The sequence below is a fragment of the Bison bison genome, unplaced genomic scaffold (assembly GCF_000754665.1).
Source record: "Bison bison bison isolate TAMUID 2011002044 unplaced genomic scaffold, Bison_UMD1.0 scf7180017863950, whole genome shotgun sequence".
Classification (NCBI taxonomy): Eukaryota; Metazoa; Chordata; class Mammalia; order Artiodactyla; family Bovidae; genus Bison; species Bison bison.
The window spans coordinates 64,350-75,859 of NW_011494522.1; the positions used below are offsets into that span (position 1 = coordinate 64,350).

Below are 11,510 nucleotides of genomic sequence, written 5' to 3' on the forward strand. Positions count from 1 at the left end.
TCTATTTCCCATGAAGTGGTGGGACCGGATGCCATGATCTTCGTTTTCTGAATGCTGGACTGGCCAAAGCATATCCTACACTCTTTCACACTATAGGACCAGGATTAACTTAGAGAAGACTGAAAAACAGCTGAGTGCCATTGGTAATGCAGATTTACTTTTTTAATAAGCTTAGTTTTTTCACAACAGGTTTGCCACCAGGACACAGGTGTCATAAAAACCACCACTAAACTTGAGCAAAAATGGGAAAGAAGACCCAAGTCAACACTGTTGTCACTGAACATGTAGATCTACCACTACTGGCCATCTGATCTACAAACGCTGTGGGATTCAGCCGGGAACCACTGAAAAGTCCAAACGGAGGCTGCCAAGATGGGAAAGGGCTCTTTCAAGTACGCCTGGGTCTAGGACAAACGGAAAGCTAACACGAGTGATTATCAATCACCAGTGATATCTCCCTGTGTCAATTTAAGACCAGCAAGTACTCTGTGACCTAGCTGACGCCCTGGGACACAGTGATTGATCAGTCACTAAGCTGTGTCAGACTCTTTTGAGATGCCATGGACTACAGCCCACTGGGCTCCTCTGTTGATGGGATTTTGCTTTTCATGGGATTTCCCAAACAAGAAGATTGAAATAGGTGGCCATTTCCTCCAGGGGACCCTTCCAACCCAGGAATCAAACCCACAGCTCCCCCGCTGGCAAGCAGCTTGTCACTGAGCCACCAAGGAAGCCCCAAGGACACAGAGAGTTCATCAAAAACACAACTCCAGGCACATTCCGGCACCTGTGCTGGCAAATCTGAAGCTGGTATTTCCAAGAAAGGGCAGACCCACGAGCAGGCCCTTCTGGCTTCCTCTCTGGGTGTGGAACCTTCGTTACACTGGAGGTAACGAAATGGACTGCACTGTGCCACCCTATAGCCAGAAGAGATAACTGCTAAGGAAGTCAGCACCTCCATAAAAAAATTGGCTACAATCCCAACATAGAAGCATCTGTGCCAATTTCTGGTTGTCATGGTGACAACACTGCTGGACTCAAGTGCCACCATGCCTTTCAAGGGATGCTGAGTCACCCATAAAGATGGCAATGCCCACTGAACCACACTGCCTGAGGCTCCAGACTGCATCCTGCCACCAACTTGCCCAACTGATAAGCCCTTGGGTTTGCTCTTCCTGGATGTCTACAAAATTGGTGGTACTGGTACTGGTACTGTCCCTGTGGGTCAAATAGAGCCTGGTATTCTCAAACCTGGCAATGTTGCTCCAGTCAAGGAAACAAGTCTTTTGAAATGCACCATGATGCTTTGATTAATGGTCCTCCTGTGGACAATGTGAAGATTCAAGAACGTGTCTGTCAAACATGTTCTTTGTGGCAATGTGGCTGGTGACAGCAAAAATGACCTGCCAACGGAAGCAGCTGGCTTCACAGCTCAGGTGACGATCTTGAACCATCCAGGCCCAAATCAGTGCTGGACTGTCACACAGCTCTAATGCAAGCGTGCTGAACTGAAGACCGAGTGTTCTGGGAAAAAGCTAGAAGGTGGCCCCGAATTCTTGAAATCTGGTGATGCTGCCATCACTGAGATGATTCCTGGCAAGGCCATGTGTGTTAAGAGTTTCTCGGCCTATCTATCTGCCTCTTGGCTGTTTTGCTGCTCGTGACATGAGACAGGCAGTTGCTGGCGGTATTACCAAAGCAGCGGACAAGAGGCGGCACCTGGGACTGGCAGGGCCACCAAGTGTGCCCAGAGAGCCCAAGGCTGCATGAGCATTACCCCCGTAGGGCCGCCCCAGGCTGTATCAGTGGTGTTTTTACAGTAAAAGTCTAGTTAATGGTACCTGCACTGCAAAACCTTCAGAAGACTGTTTTGCGAACCATTAGTTTTGTGTGTGGCAGTTTTAAGTTATTAGCTTTTAAAATCAGTACTTTTTAATAGAAATGACCAAAAATCTGTCACAGAATTTGAGACCCATTAAAAAAGTTTAATCAGAAACAAAACAAAAAAAGGCTTAAGACTCCCACATTAAAATCAGTTTTTAATGTTTGAAAAATTAAAACCTTCATCTTTTAAAAAGCATTTTATTTATTAATCTGGCTGCACCAGGTCTCAGCCGTGGTGTGCAGGCCTTTGCTGGCCATGCGGCACGCGAGGACCCCCAGCTGTGGCCCAGGCCTCCAGAGCACAAGCTTCTGAGCTCCGTGTCACGTGGAGTCAGTTCCACAACCAGGGATCAAACCCACATCCCTTGTATTGCAAAGTGGATTCTAAACCACTGGACCACCAGGAAGTCCCAAAACCTTAGTCTTTCACTCACAAAAAGTGACAAGATTTGATTCCTCATATCAATATGTTTAATACACGTTTCACTTTAAAAAACTGACTTTCTGATTTTAGCAGTCAAGTGCTATCCTTTGGAGCATTATTACTAATCCAACATCCATCCTTTAGACAATTATAAAGGAAATAATTCTTCCTACTGTAACCTACTCTATTTTTAAATATTTTATATTTACTGTAAATAATCTCTAACAGCAGTGATGTATTTCTCTAGCGATGCTGGTTAATGAAGTCAGCATTAACAAAACACTTAGCAAAAAATTACGAATATACTAATTCAAAAATAATGAAAATATTGAATCAAAGAAACAAGTGGGCTTCAGATCTATCAGATCAATAATGCAGGGAAAATTATGGTGAATATGCATTCTTAAATATGGCTACCGTTTATAGCAACTATTTTCTTTCCTTTATTTATTTCTGGCTGTGCTGGGTCTTCCCTGCTGCACACAGGCTTTCTCTAGTTGTGATGAGTGGGGGCTATTCTCTTGTTTTGGCTCTAGCAGTCGTGGCGGGTGGGTTGAGTTGATCCAGGCCTGTAGAATCCTCCTGGACCAGGGAGCAAACCCATGTCCCCTGAATTGGCAGGCAGATTCTTAACCACTGTGTCGCCAGGGAATTCCATAAACTGTTATCTTTCTGGAGAGCAATTTGGCTATGGGAATAACAAACACCTTAAACATGTCCATCTCCAGACTTGGTTATTCAATTTGTGAGAACCTACCTTGAAAAAACAGAAGTAAAGGATCTAAGTGCCTGTACACCTGTCACGTTTGTCTAATAGGTTCTTCTAAAATCCAAGTCCTACATATTCTTTGACTGTCCGCTCAAAGTTTTACTTCTTCAAGACAAAACAGACTGGCATTGACTCCTTCAGAGATGCCTTCTCCAATCTGTACATCTTGGCTAAGTAAGATTTCTTGGTTGTACACACTCTTATAAAGCCCCATTTCTTTCCATCATAAGATATCTCCAGTTTGTAATTATAGATTATTGTGATTATTTGACTAAGGTCTGTCTTCCACCAGTGACCAGACCATAACATTCATGATTCCAGGGATTATATCTGCTTTTTCCAATCACTGCACTGTATCCTTCAGAGTAGTATACAAAGTTTATATATATATATACACACAGACACATATATGGCAGCTACAGTTACTTAGCAAAATTAAACCACTAGTGTGGAATGTGCATGCAATGGAACGCTTTGCAATTAAAAACAACAACAACAACAACAACAGAAGAAGAAAAAGCAAGACTTCCCTGGAGGCTCAGTGGTGAGGAGTCTACCTGCCAGCTCAGGAGACGGGTCCGATCCCTGATCCGCGAAGACCCCACAAGCTGCAGCTACTGAACCCCGCACACCGCAGTGCCCTTGCTCCACAACGAAAGCCACGACCCCGAGAAGCCCACACAGGAAAAGCCCGCACAGCCAGCAGAGACGAAAGTAAAATAATTTTTTAAAAAAAGAGAAAAAAAGATGCAGATCTGAGTTGATACGGAAAGAGCAACAAAGCAGGAGTAAAACGCAACCTGAGTATATACGAATATCCATTCTCATCCACATACTTTCTTATGAATAAGACATTTCTAGAAAAATACACCAGAAACCTAACAGCAGGTGTGTATGAGAGAGAAAAGACTAGAAGTAAATGAGAGCTTACATTTCATACTGCATTATTAGGTTTTCCTATCCAGATACTATTTACTAACAGTTTAGAATTTGCTCCCTTGAATATATAGTCTACTAAATCCAACAATTATCAAAAAGTATGAAACAAAAAGAAACACCCAAAATTTCTAAAATCAAAATTTTATAACATTCTAACATGTTCACGGAAGACTGGCTACACTGTTCCTCAGCGTCCACTTTGCTACCATTATATTCAGAATTCAAACTCTTATCGTTTTGATGCATTATTACAGAGATTCAAGATAGAACAGGAGGGCAATTCATTTCCTCAGAGATGCCCTCTCCAATCTGCCCGTTCCGGCTAAAGTAATAGATTTCTTGGTCATATACACTTCTATTTTTTAAAGTATGCTTCTCTGATGGCTCAGTGGTAAAGAATCTGCCTGCAATGCAGGAGACATGAGTTCAGTCCCTGGGCTGGAGGATCTCTTGGAGATGGCAACCCACTCCAGAATTCTTGCCTGGAGAACCCCATGGCCAGAGAAGCCTGGCTGCAGCCTGCCACAGGGCCGCAAAGAGCCAGACACAACTGGGCGCGCACACAACAACGCCTAGTTTTGAAGTCAGACCATTTGGGCTAACACCAGCTTTGTGGGAATTTAGCTCAGGCAAACAACTTCTGGCCTTATTTCATCTTCAACACAGAAGAAAATGGTTCCTTCATTGGTTTCTCTTATTAAGAAGCAAATTCATGTAAAAGATCTGTTTGATATCTAATTAATACTCAACAAACACAGAGTTTCTTTCAATCTGTCCATTTTGAACTATCCTTCGCAAAACAATTAGCTGGCATGATGGCTAAAATCAGATTCTTTCAGTTCTGATTAATGTACAGACTGACCAGTAAATGCACCCTGGTAATGTAGGATATTAACATTAGGGAAAATTGGGTAAAGGGCAAATGGGAACTCTAAGCTATCTCTACAACTTTCCCATAAATCTAAAATTACAAACAAATCTAAAAAAATAAAAATAATGGACCAATTCCCATACCCAGATTCCAAACTAACATGTCTGAGAGAGTAGATGCAAAAAAAAAAAATTCTAAATAAGAAACCAGGTTCTGAGACAGGTGGTCTCAGGCAATCAGATCACATCAAAAAACACAAGTTTAGTTTAATATCTACAGATTTTGTTTTTAACTGCAAGTCAACAACTTTAAGTAAAATCAGTGAGATTTTTACTTATCAGACATGAATTTGCTTTCTAAGAGATCTGAAGACTTTTCATTCCTGGAAGTGACAAGCTAGATTATGCAGACCAACTCTACTAATGAAAATTAATTAAAAGTACAGAATCAAATATTTGTTTAAAAAAGTAAGATAATAAGAAATTACTAACCGAAACTGAAGGCAAAACAGGAAGGAAAAGGATAAGTAAACTACTTCTGCCCAGAGGGAAACCTGCCAACCTCAGATGCGAACGGTCTGCGGAAACCAAAAGCTCTGGACTTACCAAGGTAGGGAATCTTTAGAGCAACCTTCCCAAATTAAGCAGAAACCTCAAAGCGCTATGTTCTCAGAGATAATAAACGAGTTCTCCAGGACAAAACCCCAATCCACCTCATCAGCCTTGTGCCCCGAACTTCAAGCTGTGAGCTTAGAGCCATCATCAGCACTCCCAGGCACCTGCATAACCAGATGTAAGTGAGAGCACCACGCTAGACCTTACGAAGTTCATGAAGTCATCTGCAAGAACAGGGGCGACGGAGAGTAACAGACGTCAATCCTATGGAAGACCTCAATACTGTCTAAAAGACCACACACACACCCAAAAAACAACCATGCCTTTTAAGTTTGAAAATATGTGTCTGCAGCAGTATCTATAAGAAACTCATTTACTAAAGGTGAAAAGAGCAAACCTGGCAAAGAACAGAATTTCCAGAAATAAAAACAACAGAAAGCAAAAACAGAAAAAAAAAGCAAATAACAGAAAAAAAAAAAAACAAACTAAATGGGCAGGTTTAACAGTAAACCAAACACAGCTGGAGAGAGAATTAAGCGGTTTGAAAGTGAGCTTAGAAGAAATCTTCCGAAGTATGGCAGAGACTAGAGAATAAAAACTATGGAAAAGACATTTTAGGATACAATGAAGTCTAACAAAGATTTAACAGACGTTCTAGGAGTAGAGGAGAGAATGGACAGAATATTTGAAGAAATAAATAGCCAAGTTATTTTCCAGAACTAATGGAAGACAAGTCTATAAATTCCAGTTAGCAAAATAAAAAACCCACACTTAAGATGCTTGAGTGAAAATCCAAGACGAGACAGAAGTCCCCTCAAAAGGACTCAGAAAAAAGACTCAGATTAACGTCAAACGCATAAAAGACTGACAGCCGTCTTCTCTTCAACAGACACCAAAAGACGACGGAATGGTCTGTGTGCTCAATGTGCTGAAAGTAACTAAGGATCTTAGACTACTACACCCAACCAAAATATCCTTTGAGAAGGTAAAACAGGTACTTTCAGGCTAAAATATCTCCAGCACTCTCATTAATAAATTCTGTAAGTATATTTTTCAGGCATAAGTCAAGTGATCCCAAAGAGAAGGTCTAAAGACACAAGAAATGAGAGGAAATAAGGATATTAGCATACTATCAAAATAAATATTTTAAAAGAAATATTACCCCTGTGTAATGTGTCAAATTTAAACTACCATAATATTAAGTCAGCACTGAGAATAAGTGGGGAGGAAATGGATTACTCTACTGTTCTTAAATAAACACGTTGTAATTTCTAGGGTGACCCCAAAAGTTTGGAAACAGATCACTCTTGTGATCCCATAGACTGGAGCCCACCAGGATCCTGTCCATGGGATTTTCCAGGCAAGAATACTGCAGTGGGTTCCCAACTCAGGGATCAAACCCAAAACTTCTGCACTACAGGCAGATTCTTTACCACTGAGCCACTGGGGAAGCTATACTTATTTTTACATCAATCTAAAAGAAAAACAGGTTGGACAAATAAAAAGCACACACACACACAAATTAAAATTAAACCTTATCATAGTGATTACATAAATCAACTAAAGGCTCCCTTTTAGAACTATCAGATTAAAGAAAATTCAACTGCATCCAACTTATAAGAAACACATCTGTAACAAGAATACAAACAGCTTCAAGGTAAAATACAATCCTTAACCAAAAGCTGGTATCACTGTACTAACATTGGAAAAAAAAAAAAGATTTAAAGGAGAAACATTCCTAAGGATTAACATTTACAATAAAAAGTTCAACCCAGTACTCAGTGTTACAGATCTCAATGTAAAGACAGGGTTCATAACAAGACTGAAGGCAAATCTTAACCAGAAAACCTGAACATGAAGAAAATCTTCCAATGGAGAAAGAGGTGGAAATGAGTGATTCAATCAGATCGTTAGCTGATTATTTTGTGGTTATGTAAAAGCCAGACGTCCAGAAATCAAACGATCTGCCATCCCAGTATACTTGATTCTGTTCTGATTTCCAACGAGAAGGAAAGAAAAGTAACATTTACAGAGCCTACTCTGTGAGACTTACAGACTTTCCTCTTATCTGCAGATAAAACGGTAAGCAACTTGCTCAGCCACACACAAATGAAAACACTAGGAATTAAAATCTGACTTCCAATACCCATGCCGATTCCACTATTCCAAAAGCCAAACCCTATCACCCACTACACAGATTATATAACCTAGTTATATTCCTTTATAGAAAATAGCTGCTTCACAGTGAAATAGCCAATCATTTAAAACTACATATTGGGGGTATTCTCTGGCAATCCAATGGTTAGAACACTACACTTTCACTGTGAGGGCTTGGGTTCCACCTCTGGTTGAGAAACGAAGATCCCACAAGCCTCGCAGCACAATCAAAAATTTAAAGTAAAGTTTTAAAAGTTTTAAAGGATAAAAAGAAAACTACAACAAGTGTTAGTTGTTCAGCTGTGTCCAACTCTTTGTGACCCCATGGACTATAGCCTGCTTCTGTCCATGGAATTCTCCAGTCAAAAGTACTGGAATGGGTAGCCTTTCCCTTCTCCAGGGGATCTCCCCAACCCAGGGATCAAACCAAGGTCTCCTGCATTGCAGACATATTCTTTACTGTCTGAGAGCCACCGGGGAAGCCCACAGTGGTAACTGATCCACCTGCCAATGCAGGAGACAGAAGAGACTTGGGTTCAATCCCTGGGTGGGGAAGATCCCTTGGAGGAGAAAATGGCAACCCACTCCAGTATTCCTGCTTGGAAAATTCTAGAGAGGAACCGAGCCCGATACTGAGTGCGCACGGACACACACGTTTTAAAGCAAAAAGGTTCAAGGGAACCAGTAAAACCCCCAAAAAAGAATTTCCCTTTACCTGAGACCTACCTCAAGCTGAATGCATTTTAAACAAACCTGTATTTTGGACACTGCTGTTCTACCAACAGTTTCGGTGGGCCAGGGGCTCAGTACTTGAGTCCAACACAACCTCGTAGTAGTAGTACATCTCGTTCTTTACGTAGCTAGAACATCTCATTCTTTATGCTCACTTTTTCACTTCAGAGATACCAAGTCAATCTAGAACTGACTTTTATACGGGTCCCAAGCCAAATACACTATTTGAGAACACTATCTTCTGTTCAAGTAATCGCATTATCTATAGTACCATCTGACCAAACAGCAGAGAAACACACATGGACTGATAATCTGGTGAAAATTAACAAAACTACAAGGTATTCACAATATCAGACATATATTGGAAGAAATCTTCATGACTATAAGTGCTTTAACTGTCCTTGGAAGCCCAGTGGAACCCAAGAAAGACTGCTTTTAAATTCTAAGCAGATACATACTATAAAGTGAAGTGAAAGTCGCTCAGTCATGTCCAACTCTTTGCGACCCCACGGACTGTATAGGCCCGAACACTGGAGTGGGTAGCCCTTCCCTTCTCCAGGGGATCTTCCCAATACAGGGATCGAACCCAGGTCTCCCACATTGCAGGCAGATTCTTCAGCAGCTGAGCCACAAAGGAAGCCCAAGAATACTGGAGCGGGTAGCCTATCCCTTTCTCTAGGGGATCTTCCCGACCCAGGAATCGAACCCAGGTCTCCTGCATTGCAGGCGGATTCTTTACCAACTGAGCTGAGAGAAGCCCTATATACTGCATAGTACAACAATTAAGTCAAGGGAACTTGCTTTAAACCAATATAAAATCCTTATTATAAACTATCATTTCTCAGTTATGTAACCTTGGATAATAAGTTCTTTAACTGCTCTGTACCTGTTTCCTCATTTAAATGTTGATACTACTTATCTCTAGGAGCACTGAGTTATATATATGTAGAATAATTTTAAAACACTGCCTGAATAATCATGCAAGAAATCCTATTATTTTATGCCTGTTGTATTCATCTGTACCCTCTGTATCTGAGACAATATTTTCACAGTAATTAATAAACTCTTCAAAATTATGACCCCCTTTTCCAATAAAAATCAAAATGTATAAAACTTCTGAACAAGTAAAAATATATCAAACTATGTAGCAGTAGAAAACAGAGTTGGTAACCAGAACTAACTTTGGGCTGAGACCACTTGGCAAGTCCAGCAATGTGGTCTACTGATCTGCAGTTCAAGTACTAAGTAACTTACAAGGATGAGTGAAAACAGCAGTGCTCATCTGCCCAACTTATTCCGATGGAATTAGTACGAAATGGGACTTAGTATTAGCATAATTTTAACAAATTCCTTCATGTAAGGAGGTTATAGATACTCCTCTATCTCCTACTTTCCAGCTCTTTTTCTTCAGAACACTCATAACCACTCAACAATTTATATCAAATAACCAATTTGCCTGTTTGGCTCATGATATAAGATATATGTCCAAATAGGAGCTAAAATATTTACTCAAAGAATCAACTAAGAACATAAGCAATTACAGATTTGATTAGACTTGAGGGTATGAACAGATTGATCCTTATTTCCTAAATTGATCAGGATTCATTGCCTTTCATTAATATCTCAAATTATCAAGCAGAAAACAAAGAAAAGCAATGTTTAATTTTGATATCTTCATACCTTGAAGTCAAACAGATTCTACCTTTTTTAGCCACTTTTCCTACAAAAGGATATGTACTGAATACATTTGGTAGAGTTCAGAATCAGTCATCTCAAGGCAATATGGGCAAGTTGAGTAAGTAATAAAACAAGCAATAGCACTGTGGATTAAGTTAGTTCTGGTACACGTGTGGGTTTTGTTTTTTTAATCGTTAGATGACAAAGACAATCGTGTCACATTTAGTATCAGCTTAACAATTTTCCCTGTCAATAGGTCCAATATCAAAAACAGGTACTTTACAACAAATAAAACTTATGAAAATTTTCAGACTGGTATGAAAGGACCAATCTTTTTAAAAAGTAAAAGGCCCATTTTAGATCTGGGCCACTCATCTGAACTCAGACAACTTCGGAATAAGCCTGAGACATCAGTCCCACAAGGTCACTGTAAACCTCATTTACCTCCTGTCAGCTTTAAGTAAGTTATTCTAAATATAAGGCTTTTCCTTTATCCAATCAAAGGTAAGGTGTATTACTTCCTAAGGAAAATAAGTACAGAAGTAGTTATTAAAGCTAACAACAAAACAGGACCTAAAACACTAATTTGAAAAAGTATTTTTGATGCCACCTACTTTCAAAAATGGCAAATTTCGTTTTCCAGCTCAGCTCTCCTGAAGTCAGATAAGCAGTGTAAGTTGTGAGCTTTTAAAATGCAGTCCTTACAGAACCCACAATCAAACAGAATAAAATTGGGGCTCTTTGAGGACATCACGTGCCCGCCTCTTTCTTCTTCCAAAAACCCAGCCCCCCCCGACAGGCCTTCATCCCCCGCCTCCTTTCCCGGCCTCTTTTTTTTTTTTGAGGGCAAAGCATGAAGCACTGATGAGGCAGCAGGTTACAACCCTGGCTCAGTATACGCTTACTTGTGCGTCTCATTTCACCCCATAACGCCTCCACCATAACGTTAAACACCAAACAGCTAGTTAAGTATCTTACAGTGGGAACGGGAATAAAGGAACTAGTAAGAAAGCAACAGACGCCCTCGACGAATTAAAAAGACACTGCAGACCAAATCATTTACTTCCACTGTTCAGGAGTCGACTAATTACGACCAATGCTTCCCAAATAAAAAAAACCCTGATCAAGATACCCATCCTAATTCTAATTTGTACTTGAGAGGACACAAAAGAATCTCTTGTTAACAACAGCTAACGTAAGTGCTTTACACGCGATAATTCTTAAAAATCCTAGCAGTGAAGGCCCCGCTCCTTCATCCATCAACTAACATTCACTCTTTCTTGCGGTACCTAAAAAGATTAAGATGAACGAGAAGCAGAGAAGAGTTGCAAACCCAAGAGCTGGACTGGTTGGCTTCCTGCTCACCCTCGCATCCCACCACCTCCTCAACTTTTAGTGGAGGGCTACCAGAAGGGGGTCTGCACCCGCGCCTGGGCCCCGGCC

General features: G+C 40.6%; 1 pseudogene; it reads left to right on the forward strand.

Moving 5' to 3' along the window:
• The first annotated feature begins 638 nt into the window (after positions 1–638).
• On the forward strand, positions 639–2,050 carry LOC104984215 (annotated as a pseudogene).
• The last annotated feature ends 9,460 nt before the right edge of the window (positions 2,051–11,510 follow it).